The 12,075-nt window shown below is 34.9% G+C and overlaps 1 pseudogene; it reads left to right on the top strand.

The window, feature by feature from the left end:
* Nucleotides 1–1,328, top strand: part of LOC102477834 (thioredoxin-dependent peroxide reductase, mitochondrial pseudogene) — an 89,076-nt pseudogene extending 87,748 nt beyond the window's left edge.
* Nucleotides 1,329–12,075: the final 10,747 nt, after the last annotated feature.

Raw genomic sequence — 12,075 nt, 5'->3', positions numbered from 1 at the left:
ATTTCATTTTTCTGTAAACTCCTTCAAATCCCCTGGTATATTAATTTCTTTTTGCATTTTGTTTTAGGTATGGATGAAATTGTTTGGTAGTTAGCATTTTCTAGAAAATGCTCCTAATCCTTGTATAAGAGTTATTATTAATTATACCACATTTTTAATAGTGTGATACTGACGCTCATTTCTGCTTTCAATTTAAAAAGGGTAACTAAACCAAATGAAGCCAATGACTATTAAAAATGTTTAATAATGGGACCAGCAAATGGCATAATAGTTACTTCTCTGGACTCCCACAGTTTAACACGGTTCAAATCCCAGACCCAGCGTCTTAAAACATGCTGGACACGTGTGCATGTATTCCCAAAATCCCAAGAGGAGAATGGAGGAGAAGGGAATGTGGTGTGGTCATCCCCACTGAGTTCTTGGTTTCTGTCTCTCTGTCTCTGTGTGTCTCTCTCTCTGTGTCTTGTGAGCACACACACCCTATACCAAAAATCTCTCAGTTCAAGTTCAGTTCAGTTCCCTGCTATCCACCCACTCCACAGCTTCAGCGTGCTGAAGACGGCTATGGCTTTGAGAAGGTTGCTTCGGGCCTAGCCCAACATGTGAGCACCATTCCTTGGGATCTTTCTGTCTCTACAGTCTTTAGATCTGCTCCTTCTGGAAGAATGTGCCTGACAAACCTATTGTGGTCTGGTTCTGGACAAGGAAAGTCTGCCTTTAGCACCAGTTTCTCTTACCAGGCTCCTGCTGTCACCCAGCATGCACCCTATTTTAAGGGTATAGCTGTTGTCAAAGGAGAGTTCAAAGACCTAAGTCTTGATGACTTTAAGGGGAAATATTTGGTGCTTTTCTTCTATCCTTTGGATTTCACCTTCGTGTGTCCTACAGAAATTACTGTTTTTAGTGACAAAGTAAATGAATTTCATGACGTGAATTATGAAGTCATTGCAGTTTCAGTGAACACCCAATTTAGCCATCTTGCCTGGATAAATACATCAAGGAAGAATGGTGGTTTGGGCCACATGAACATCGCACTCTTGTCCGATTCAACTAAACAAATTTCTCCAGACTACAATGTGCTGTTAGAAGGTCCAGTTCTTGTACTACGAGGTCTCTTCATAATTGACTCCAATGGAATCATCAAGCACCTGAGTGTCAATGATCTTCCAGTGGGCCCAAGCATGTTAGAGACCCTCCACTTGATGAAGGCATCCCAGTTTGTGGAAAGCCATGAAAAAGTTTGCCCAGCAAATGGGACACCAGATTCTCCCACAATTAAGCCAAGTCCAACCACCTCCAAAGAGTACTTTGAGAAGGTAAATCAGTAGATCATCCTGTATGCCTGCAGCTCCTCCCACCAGGAATGAACCACAGTTGAAACCCACAAAACAGTTATTTATAGAAGGCAAAAAAAAAAAAAAAGTTACACTTGGATTGGTAACTGTCCTGTTACTCTGAATGTTTTGTTTTTGTAACTCTGGCTAAAGCTTTTCAAATGTCAGCGCTGTTATAAGGAGTCCTGTGTTGATAACATCCTGATGGCCAGCTAGATTTTATAGACCACCTAGTTCATGCATGTCTTAGATCATGTCTTCAATGGGTAAAGGCTTCTTTCTTAGTCTTATTTGAATGTTTGTCTACACCAGAGTAGTACAACAAGCATTAAAAACTTCTGATCAAGGGTCCTGAATTCTTCAACTTCTTTGTATTAAACTGAATTTTCTTTTAAAGTAACAAAGATCGTTGTTTAAAGTTAGCATCAGAGTCTAACTCTGGCAAAGGATGTACCTGTGATTGAAACAATGTTAATCATATTATAAAAAAAAAAAAATCATGGGGCACAATGACTTAACTGATCATGCATGGTCCCCATCCTTAAGGTTTATAGTTTGCATGCTGATTTTACTTATTAGCTGACTTAGTGTCTATATACATTTCTAGTTATAGATTAGGTATAATTATAAAGGCTAAGTATCCAATCCAGGGAATGCATTTTGAAATCATTGCAATTAATTTATTTCTTGAGGTCTTCCATGTGAAATATATAATAGAAAATAAACCCATTTAAAAAAAATAATGAGAATATATGATAAAACTAAAAGTATATGATAAAATTCTTTCCAGCAGTTTAGTTCGTGAGATGCAAAATCTACACCCTCAGTGAACACATTTTCATTATTAAGAAAAAGTCTGAGTGAATAAAAACAATAAAGTGAACTCAAAGAAAAAGATAAAGATGCGGGAATCTTGAGTTGTCCAAGATCATTTCAGTTGTTGAGGATTAGCTGTATCTATAAAATTTCACCTACAATGGTGTTCATTACTATACTTATGTTTTATAAAATACCCTTAAGTGCATTGGAGGATAGATACATTAGATTTTTGTTAGTTACAATGAACTCAAGTTAACATTAGAAATTACCTCATATTTATAATGGAAAAGCAACACTTATTTGAAATGGAGATGAGTAATTCTTATTTATTTAAAAGTTGATTCTAAGTTCTTTGGTGAAATCAGTAAATTGACATTGAAATCTCATTATGGTGATGTATATAGTCCGATTGCAATTAAGAAAATAAAGTTTATTTTTTTTATACATGGAAATCATCCACAGACATCCCAATTGGAAAAACACACACAAGCTAAACAAAACCAAAGAAGCAAAATCAATGACTAAGGTTGACAGAATTATGCCCTCTCCAAATATACTCCTTTCCTAATCCAGGATGGAACCTGTAGGTATGTTCGACTACAATGTCAAAAGTTAATAAAAATTGCAGGTATGACTAAGCCTGTTAATCGTCTAGCCCTAAGACTTCCGACCTTCAGAACTGTAAGATAATACATATATGTTGTTTTTAGCCACTAACATTGTGATAATTTATTTTGATAGCTATAGAACTCTAAGACAACCAGGCAGTTGAAAACTAGGTACAGAGAAAATTGAGTAGTAACTCTTGTTGGAAGTAAAAGTTTTCTAATACTCAAAGATTAAAAAGAAAAAATCTTTTCCTTTCTTAGGACCATCAGATGCTGTAAGTTACATCACTGGACTCCCACATGGCCAACCACAGTTCGAGTCCCAGACTCAGGCTTGAAACTCAGGCCACACACATGGGTGTGCATGCCCAAAATACCCAGAGGAGAATGATAGAGAAGGTACTGCAGTGTAGCCAACCCACCTGGGGGGGTGATTTCTCACTTTCTGTCTCTCTTTCTTTCTCTGTGTCTCTGGCACCCTATAGCAAAAATCCCTCTCAAAAATTTTTTCTTCAAACTTTTTAAAGCAATCAAAGCAATAAGTTTGTATAGTGTGGTAAGAATACAATGGTAACAAAGATAATTTTTGAACATCGAATTAAAATAAATAAACACGTTATGTTAGGGGAATGATGGCACTATGGAATTAAAACAGTACACGTAACCCATTTTTGATGGAGAAAAAAATATTTCTAGGATAAACAGAAATCTAATTAGGGACCCAAAGGATTAGTAAATCTTATTCTGTCTCTTGAGTGGAGAGGGGATGTTGAAAGAGCAAACTATATATGCAAAAGTCTGGAAGATTAACCGAAGCATAATAGACCCAAAATAAGAGAAATTCAAAATAACTGTATGAAAAGTGACATGATAGGTGTCAATATAAGGACCTATTAGTCAGTTCTTAACTTTTTTATATGCCTAGTCCTTACAGTTTTATAATTAATTACATATTGGCAAGGTTAACATGAGGATGAATAACTAACAGCCATCAGATCATGACGTTACCCAGTTATCCTATGAGCAACTCATTCTAATTCCTACAATCTGTATTGCCAAACAGGAATCAGTAGAGTCCTGTGACATTTTGTCTATTTTAAGCAACTGATGTCACCAAATTCATTTCTTTGTAAACAAAATCAAGGCATATAATTATAATTTCAGAGACTTCCATCACATTAGCTATTCTGAATACTTACACCATCATTCTGGAAACACCACTTGGAACAGAAAAATAGTAACCCATTAAACTTGTAAGTTCCAAAATACCTGAAGCATCTGCCTTTTAAGAAGATGAACTTGAAGGAGAAATTACCAAAAGATAGACTTGAATGGCAATTCATCACAAACACTATCCCAAACATTAAGTGTGTGTGTTTTTAAATTTTCAGGAGGGCATGTACGCTTTATGGACAGACAGGCAGAGACAAAGAAGGTGGAAGAGCAGTCTCCATTGGGGATGGTCACATTGCAATCCCTTCTTCTCCATCTTTCTCTTCCTGGGGATTTTTGGCATGCACACACACTTGCCTGAAGTGTTTATTGAGCTGCTGAGCCTGGGACTTGAACTGCAGGGTCAGCCATTGAGTATCCTGCCTCCTTATCCACCATGCTGTGAGCTGACTCAAGTGATTTTACATGTTTTTTTGGTGTCAGTAAAGATGTCATATCCCTGGCCATAGTATAGAAGCTGCCACCAATGGAGACCACCTTGCATTAGCTCTTTCTTTATTAAAAAGTTACATATGATATTTTGATATATGTATAAAATGTGACATGAGTAAACAATCAATTAACATATTCACCACCTATTTGTTCATGATCCCTTTGTTTATTCATAGTCTCTGCAGTTTTATACTAACTTGAGGACTTCTTTTTTTCCATTACTGTGAAAAAGTGACTTTGGGGGACCAGCAGTTAGCGTAATGGCTATGTTGCTGGACTCGCACGTGGCCGACCACGGTTCACGTCTCGGACCCTGTGGCTTAAACTCACGCTGGGCGCCCAAGATCCTGAGAGGAGAATGGAGGAGAAGGGATTGTGGCGTGGCCATCCCCCCTGGGGGGTGACTTCTCGCTTTCTGTCTCTCTGTCTCTGTCTGGTGAGCACACGCGCCTTATGGCAAAAACCTCTCAAAAAAAAAAAAAGTGACTTTGGAATTTTGATGGGCTTACATAGAATGTAAAGACTGCTTTTCATAGTCTCCATAAGTTTTAGTATGGATCTTTTAGCAATATTGATTCATTTGATTTCTGACACAGATATTGTTCCATTTATTTGTTTTATCAGTGTTTTTCTGTTTACAGTGTACAAGTCTTTTATATCTTTGATTAAATTTATGCATGACTAGTTTTTGTTTCTATTGTAAGTAGAACTTTTTTTTCTCAATGGTTCATTATTAGTGTATAGAAATAATAACGACTTTTGTATGCTGATTTTTGTACCCTGTAACTTTACTGAATATGTTTATCAGTTCTAATAGATTTTTGGTAGATTCTTCAGGATATTCTTTTTTTAAAGAATTATTTTATTTTACTTTACTTACTTATTTATCTATTTTAATTTGACCAAAGAAGGACAGAGAGAGAGAGAGAGCGAGAGAGCAGGATACAGGATAGAGAGGGAGAAAGGGAAAGTGAGAAAGCAAGCTGCTGGGTCCAGGACTTGAACTGCAGTCGGCCATGTGGGAGTCCAGTGCCTTTAAAAGTGACACCACCTGCTGACCTCTATAGGACAGTCTATAAACAAAATCATGTTATAAAAAAATAGGGATGCATGAACAGGTGATGTGGTTGAGGCACTGGATTCGACATGGCCAAGTCTACAGTTGAAGTTCTGGACTTGGTAGATTGAAAAACACACCAGACACATGTGCGTGAGTGCTCCAAAACCCAACATGAGAATGTAGGAAAAAGGAATGCAGCATGGTCATCCCCCCAAGGGGATGATTTCTCAGTTTCCCTCTCTACCTCTCTCTGTCTCTCTCTCCAGTGAGTGTGTGTGCCTTATGGCAAAATATCTAATAAAGAAAAAAATAAATCCAGGAATAATTTTTCTTCTTCCCTCTTTATTATGATGACTTTATATTTCTTTATTTTTCCCAATACCTAAACAACTCAATGGCAAGGAAACAAGTAACCTATTAAAACATAAGCAAAGGAGCTAATGATACAGGGAAGACCTAATGATACAGGAAGAAATGCTCAATTTCATTAATCATCAGGGAAACAACAAAGTAAAGAAATGTAAAATATTATTTGTCATATGTTAGAATGCTGTCAAAAAGATAAACGATAATTGGATAATTAGAGAGGATGCGAAGAAAAGGGAACATTTTTTATTTTTTGGTTGAAGGTCTATGCATGGTTGAGAAAGGAAAACAAGAGAGAGAGAGAGGGAGGGAGGAAGAGAGAAGCACCTTTATAGCATAACGATCTCTTAACTCCACTATTCCTCTCACCCAGTCTTCCAGCTTCTCAAGTTCTTAGAATTCCACATAAATTTTCTAAAATTAGTATCTATGACTATATGAAACTCTTGGAAATACAAGTTTACAGAGAGTAGGCATGAAAGACAAATATTCTCCAGTAGGCCTGGAGTAATATTCTGAGGCAAAGAGGAAGCACTGGCAGGACCTTTTAAAAGATGATTGTAAAGGGCCAGAAGGTAGTGTGGTGGTTAAGACACTGGATCCCACATGGTTTATTGGTCAGTTCAAGTACTTGGTGACTTGAAAAACACTCTAGGTGCATGTGCATGTCCCAAGAGGGGAATAGAGAAGGGATTGTGGCATGGGCATTCCTTTGGAGGATTATTTCTCACTTTACCTCTTCCTATGTCTCTCTTTATCTCTCTCTGGTGAGCACGTGTGCCCTATGGCAAAAATCTAAAAGAAGAAACCAAAAAACATGTAAGTATGATTCTAGCAATTGCAGGCAAAGGTGAGTTATGAAAGTTTATGCATATAATTTGGACACAAATGGTAGAAAATTTTCCAGATAAATATTTTCTATACATTTTGAAAAGTTAAGCATACAAGTTGGACACAAATGGTGGAAAATTTTCCAGATAAATATTTTCTATTCATTTTGATATTACATGCATATTTAATTAATAGACCTCATTTCTTAATGTAGTTTTATGTTTATAGGAAAATCAGACAGTAATGTTCCTATATATTCTCTCCTGTACCTTCTATTACTAACATCTTGTACTGGTGTGCTATATTTGTTACAACTGATGAAAAATTATTTTTATATTAACCGAAGTCCATACTTTAGAGTTAACTTTTTGTGTTGCCCAGTCCTATGGGTTTTCCCCAATGCGTGTCATGTATCTGCCATGATAGAACTAAACAATACAGTGTCACTGACCTAAAATCCAACTTCTAAACATCCCTTCCTCTCTTTCACCAAACTGCAAGCAACAAATGCTCATTTTATTGTCTCCAAAGATTTGCCTTTTCCAGGGTGTCATATCATGGAAGTCACACAGTAAATCACCTTTGAAAATCAGTTTATTTCATTCAGCAATAGTATGTAAGGATCCTCCGTTACTTTTTGTGACTCATTGTGTGCTCACTGAATAATATTTCATTTTGTGTACATTATATTTATTAGATCAAGGAAGTTCCACTCCATTTCCAGTTTGCTAACTATTCTTATCATGTGCTGAATTTTCTCAAGTCCTTTTTCTGCATCTATGTATGTATATGATCCTACAATTTTTTTTACTGGAGCTTATTATAGATGTGACAGATTACATTAATTGATTTTTCCAATGTTGAGCCAGCTTTGCATACCTGGAATAAACTCCACCTGGTCATAGTGTATAATACTTTTTATGTATTGTTGAATTTAATTTGAAATATTTTAATGAGAACTTTTTTGCATGTATGTTTATGAGAGATATAGGTCTGTAGCTTGCCTCTCTTTTTTCTAGTTTTGATACTAGACTGATTCTGGCCTCTTAGAATGATTAATGAAACACTTTGTCTGCTTCTACTTTCTGGAAAAGATATAGTATTAACATTATTTGTTTGTAAAATAGTAGTATTTACCAGTAAAACAGCTTTTTTTGGTCTATTAGTCCAGAACTTATTGTTTAGAAAACTATTATTGATTTATTTTTAAATAGATATTGGTTTATTCAGATCATCTAGTTTCCCTGGTATGAGTTTTAGTAGATTGTGTCTTCTAAATAATTGGCTCAGTTCACCTAAATTATCAAATTTTGCAGCATAGAGTTGTTCATATTATCTATTTACTATTCTTTTAATATTTATGGTATCTATATCAATGGCCCCTTTTTTCATTCCCAATATTAATACATATTAAGGACTCATCTTCTTGAGTAATTGATTCATCATTATGGGATGGCTCTTTTATTTTTTTCCTGAAAAGTTTCCTTACTCAGAACTCTGCTTTGTCTAAAATTAATATAGCAACTCCAATTTTGGGAGGGGGGATTAATGTCAGCATGGTAGATTTTTAACCTATCTAGATCTTTATATTTAAATGGTTCTCCTCTTAAGTCACAGTCTCTTAGTGAGCTTGAGTTGGGTTTTTTCATTTCCTCATTTGAAGGCTAGAAGGGTTTAGGATTACAAATTTCCTTTCACCGTTTGGTTAGATTTTGGTACATCCCCAATTGTTTAAGTGCTAGTAATATTGTCTCCTTTGAGAGCAGGCTTTGCTAAAGAGAGTAGAGAGCTTTGAACAGGTTTCAAAATCATCTTTTTTAATTACATCAATCTGTCTCCAGTTTTTGGTACAGCATGTTCTGTGACATCAATTCTCCGATCTAAGAAGCGTGCTGATTTTTCAGTTTGTTCAGCTTTTATTTTTCTAAACAAAAGAAGAGGCCCTCCGACATCTTTACATGTCACATGAAAAAAGCATGTCATGTAAGACATGTTTATTGAGAATACACCCAATACATGACATGCATACGGTTTTGAATATCATTTTTATTTTGGGGGGTCGCCTTACTGAGTTGAAGTGGGCATATATTAGGTCTCTTCCACAAATCAGAAAAGGAAAAATAATCTCAATTTTTTTTTTATCTCTAAGAAAAGGGATCCTACAAAGTTTAAAATATATGAGTTTATCTTATGTAATTTAAGAGTGGAGCATGAGTAGTCATCCAATCAATATTGCAAACTATAAACTATATGTTGAAAAGCACTTGAAACTAAAATGAATGCGCTCTTTGATTCAGCAATCCCACTTTAAAGAAATTTTAATATTAATTTAACGTGAGCACATATGCAAAATATTTATGCATAAAGGTAGCTAGAAAGACAGAAAACAGCCTCAAAATTAATGTAAGATTATTGGAAATTGCCTAGTATTACTTCATAGAAGCCCTGCTAAGTAGTCCATGGCAAATATTACTTTTCCAAGAAAGAAATTGAAGTAGGTTAAGTGATATCTAATTAATATGGAAATTATGCTCTTAATCCAGTATATAAGGTTGTGTTTTGTAAATCAAGTGTTGATTTAATTCTGCCTGTTATTTCAGTTTGGGTAAAATAATTTTAATCTTCATTTAAAATTTTAAAAGTATTTACCCTTTAATTTAAAATTGACAATTTATATTTGTATATATTTATGGGGTACAAAGATAAGTTATTATTTATGAATATAGTGTGTAATAATTAAATCAAGCTAGCAAACATATCCATTACATAAAATGCATATAATTTTTTGTGCTAAGAACTTTTAGAATTTACTGTTACAGGACCTACAGGTGGTTGAAGGTGCTGGATTCCCACATGGGTAACTGTGGTTCGAGTCTCAGACCTGCTGGCTTGCTTTCTTGCTTTCCTTCTTTCTCTCTCTCTTGCTCTGTCTTTCTCTGGTCAAATTGAAATAAATAAATAAATAGCTCATAAAAAATGTACTGCTGCTTTTTTGGAAATGTGCAATTCATTATCATTTACTATAATGTCACACTGAGTAATATATGTAAAATTTTTTAAAAATCTCTGATTTAATTGAGGCTTTATTGCTTTTGACCATCATCTCCTCATTCCTTATACCCTCCTAGTCTTTGGTAATCATATTCTACTTTCTGCTTCTTTGAGTTTGATTAGTTTGTTTGTATTTCTAAGCCATTAAATATTCTTTCCCCTCTAGTTTCTTGGGTAATAGTTAACGTGCCAAAGAATAATGAATGTGAGTTTTTAATCTGCTTCAGTCTTTCTTTGAGAGTATCCTAACTTCTATGAATATACAATAATTTCTGATTAATTGTATTTATTAAATTTATTCCCTTATCCTCATTTGTCCTTATAATGTTCAGATTAACAATGCTTAACACTTTGGAAAAGTAACATTTTATCTGACATTTTCAAAAGGCAAGGATAGTGTTTTGTCTTCTAACCTTTAAAAAAGATTGAAATTTATTCTCGATGATGTCATTTTGACTGGTGTGATCATTTCTGTGATGACCCTTTCTACTTTAATGTACTCTTACCTTTAATTTGGACGAAAGTGGCATGGTCTTTGTATTTTTATAATACATTTTTCCACTATGTTTAATTTTTGTTTCATGGTGTCCTTACCTGGTGCTGTCTCTAACCTTTTCTTAATGGAGAAATAATTTTTACCACAGATCATGACTATATAGAATATATTAGAACAATATTATATGGCATTGAATATTTACTTGTGATAAGGTTTTATGTACATTATGTCAGTTCATCAAGTTGTTTTAGATGAAATGATCATCAAATAAAATAAAATGATAATTTATATTGGACTGAACAAGATTAATGGACACAGTACACTTATCATTTTTTTCCCTAAACAAGTTAATATGACTCTTAAGATTAGTCTAAAAATGGTTAAAAGTATTACTTTTTTGAATAAACATTTCAAATTGAATATTCTATACCAAAAAGTCTACTATAGTCCTTATCACTTCTTGCAATATCACCTGAGGGCCATACTTAAATTATTAGGCTGTAGCAGAGAAAAAGTTAAAGACCAGTGGCTTTGGAAGTTGAAAATCTAATAGCGATAGGGACCAGCAGTTAGCATAATGGCTATGTCGCTGGACTCCCATGTGGTCTACCGCAGTTCGCATCCTGGACCCCGTGGCTTAAAACTCACACCAGGCGCGTGTGTGTGCGTGCCCAAGATCCTGAGAGGAGAACGGAAGAGAAGTGATTGAGGCGTGCCATCCTCCCTGGGGGGTGATTTCTCGCTTTCTGTCTCTGTCTATGTCTGGCGAGCACTCGCGCCCTATAGCAAAAACCTCTCAAAAAAAAATTAATAGTGATAATAGTAGAAATAAAACTCCAAAGAGACATAAATAACTTTAGTACAAAAGATTTTTTTAATTTATTTATTTTTTTATGTTCAATCACTAAACTTTACAGCTTATAAAATTAATTTCCCCAGCATGAAATACATTGTGTATTAAACCAAAGATACAGATATTATCATATGCATAATCAAGATATCAACAGATAATTTTCCACTTTTGTGTCTATTTAATGTTTTTCTACTTTTTCCCCTTGATTTCCTCTCTCTAGTTCCTCCACGTTTTCTACTTTCCTCCCACACTGTCCCTAGTGTGCACAGCATCTCTTCAAGTACACACAAATGATTTTTAAAAAGTATGTTTTATAAATAGTATATTCAGATTGTTTTTATTAAACTAGAAACCAAAATAGCATCTTGTGGCAGATTTCATATTCCCAAGGTGATCACAGACATATTTTCTTTCACAAATTCTCTTTCAGAATTTTATAACTCTACATGAAGTGGTGGAGTTGGTTGCCCCTCCTCTTGAAATTGGTTGAGACATTATGGCTGTTCTAATGAACAGAATGTGCTGGAAGGGTTAATACTGTGTGACTTCCAAGTATAGGTCAAGACAGGCCACATAGATTCTCTTTCGGTGTCTCTTTTTCTCTTTCTCTTTTTATGGACTTTGGAAAACAACAAGGATTACACACATTATTTTATAAACCAACACACAAAGGTTTAAAACAGTTCCGAAAATGAAGTTAGCTGTCTTGAATCAAGAGAATGTAAAAAAGTCAATATTGACCATTTACAATCTCCTACCATTGTGGAGATGGTAAGAATCTCTTGTAGTATAGCATTGCATTTGCATCGGTGTGAGAAAAGGACAGAGGCAAATTTTAGCAGCAACCTCCACCTGACTACTGGACCAGAGAGGTTTGAAATTTTTTTACAAGAATTATTTAATTAATTATTTTTTAATTTTAATTAGAGAGGGAGAAAGAGAGCGAGAGTGTAAGAGAGAGAGAGAGAGAGAGGGAAAGTGAAAAATCACCT

Source organism: Tupaia chinensis, unplaced genomic scaffold (assembly GCF_000334495.1).
Source record: "Tupaia chinensis unplaced genomic scaffold, TupChi_1.0 Scaffold138854_1, whole genome shotgun sequence".
Taxonomy (NCBI): Eukaryota; Metazoa; Chordata; class Mammalia; order Scandentia; family Tupaiidae; genus Tupaia; species Tupaia belangeri.
Note: the sequence above shows the minus strand (reverse complement) of the source record. Positions and strands in the feature narration are given on the sequence as shown.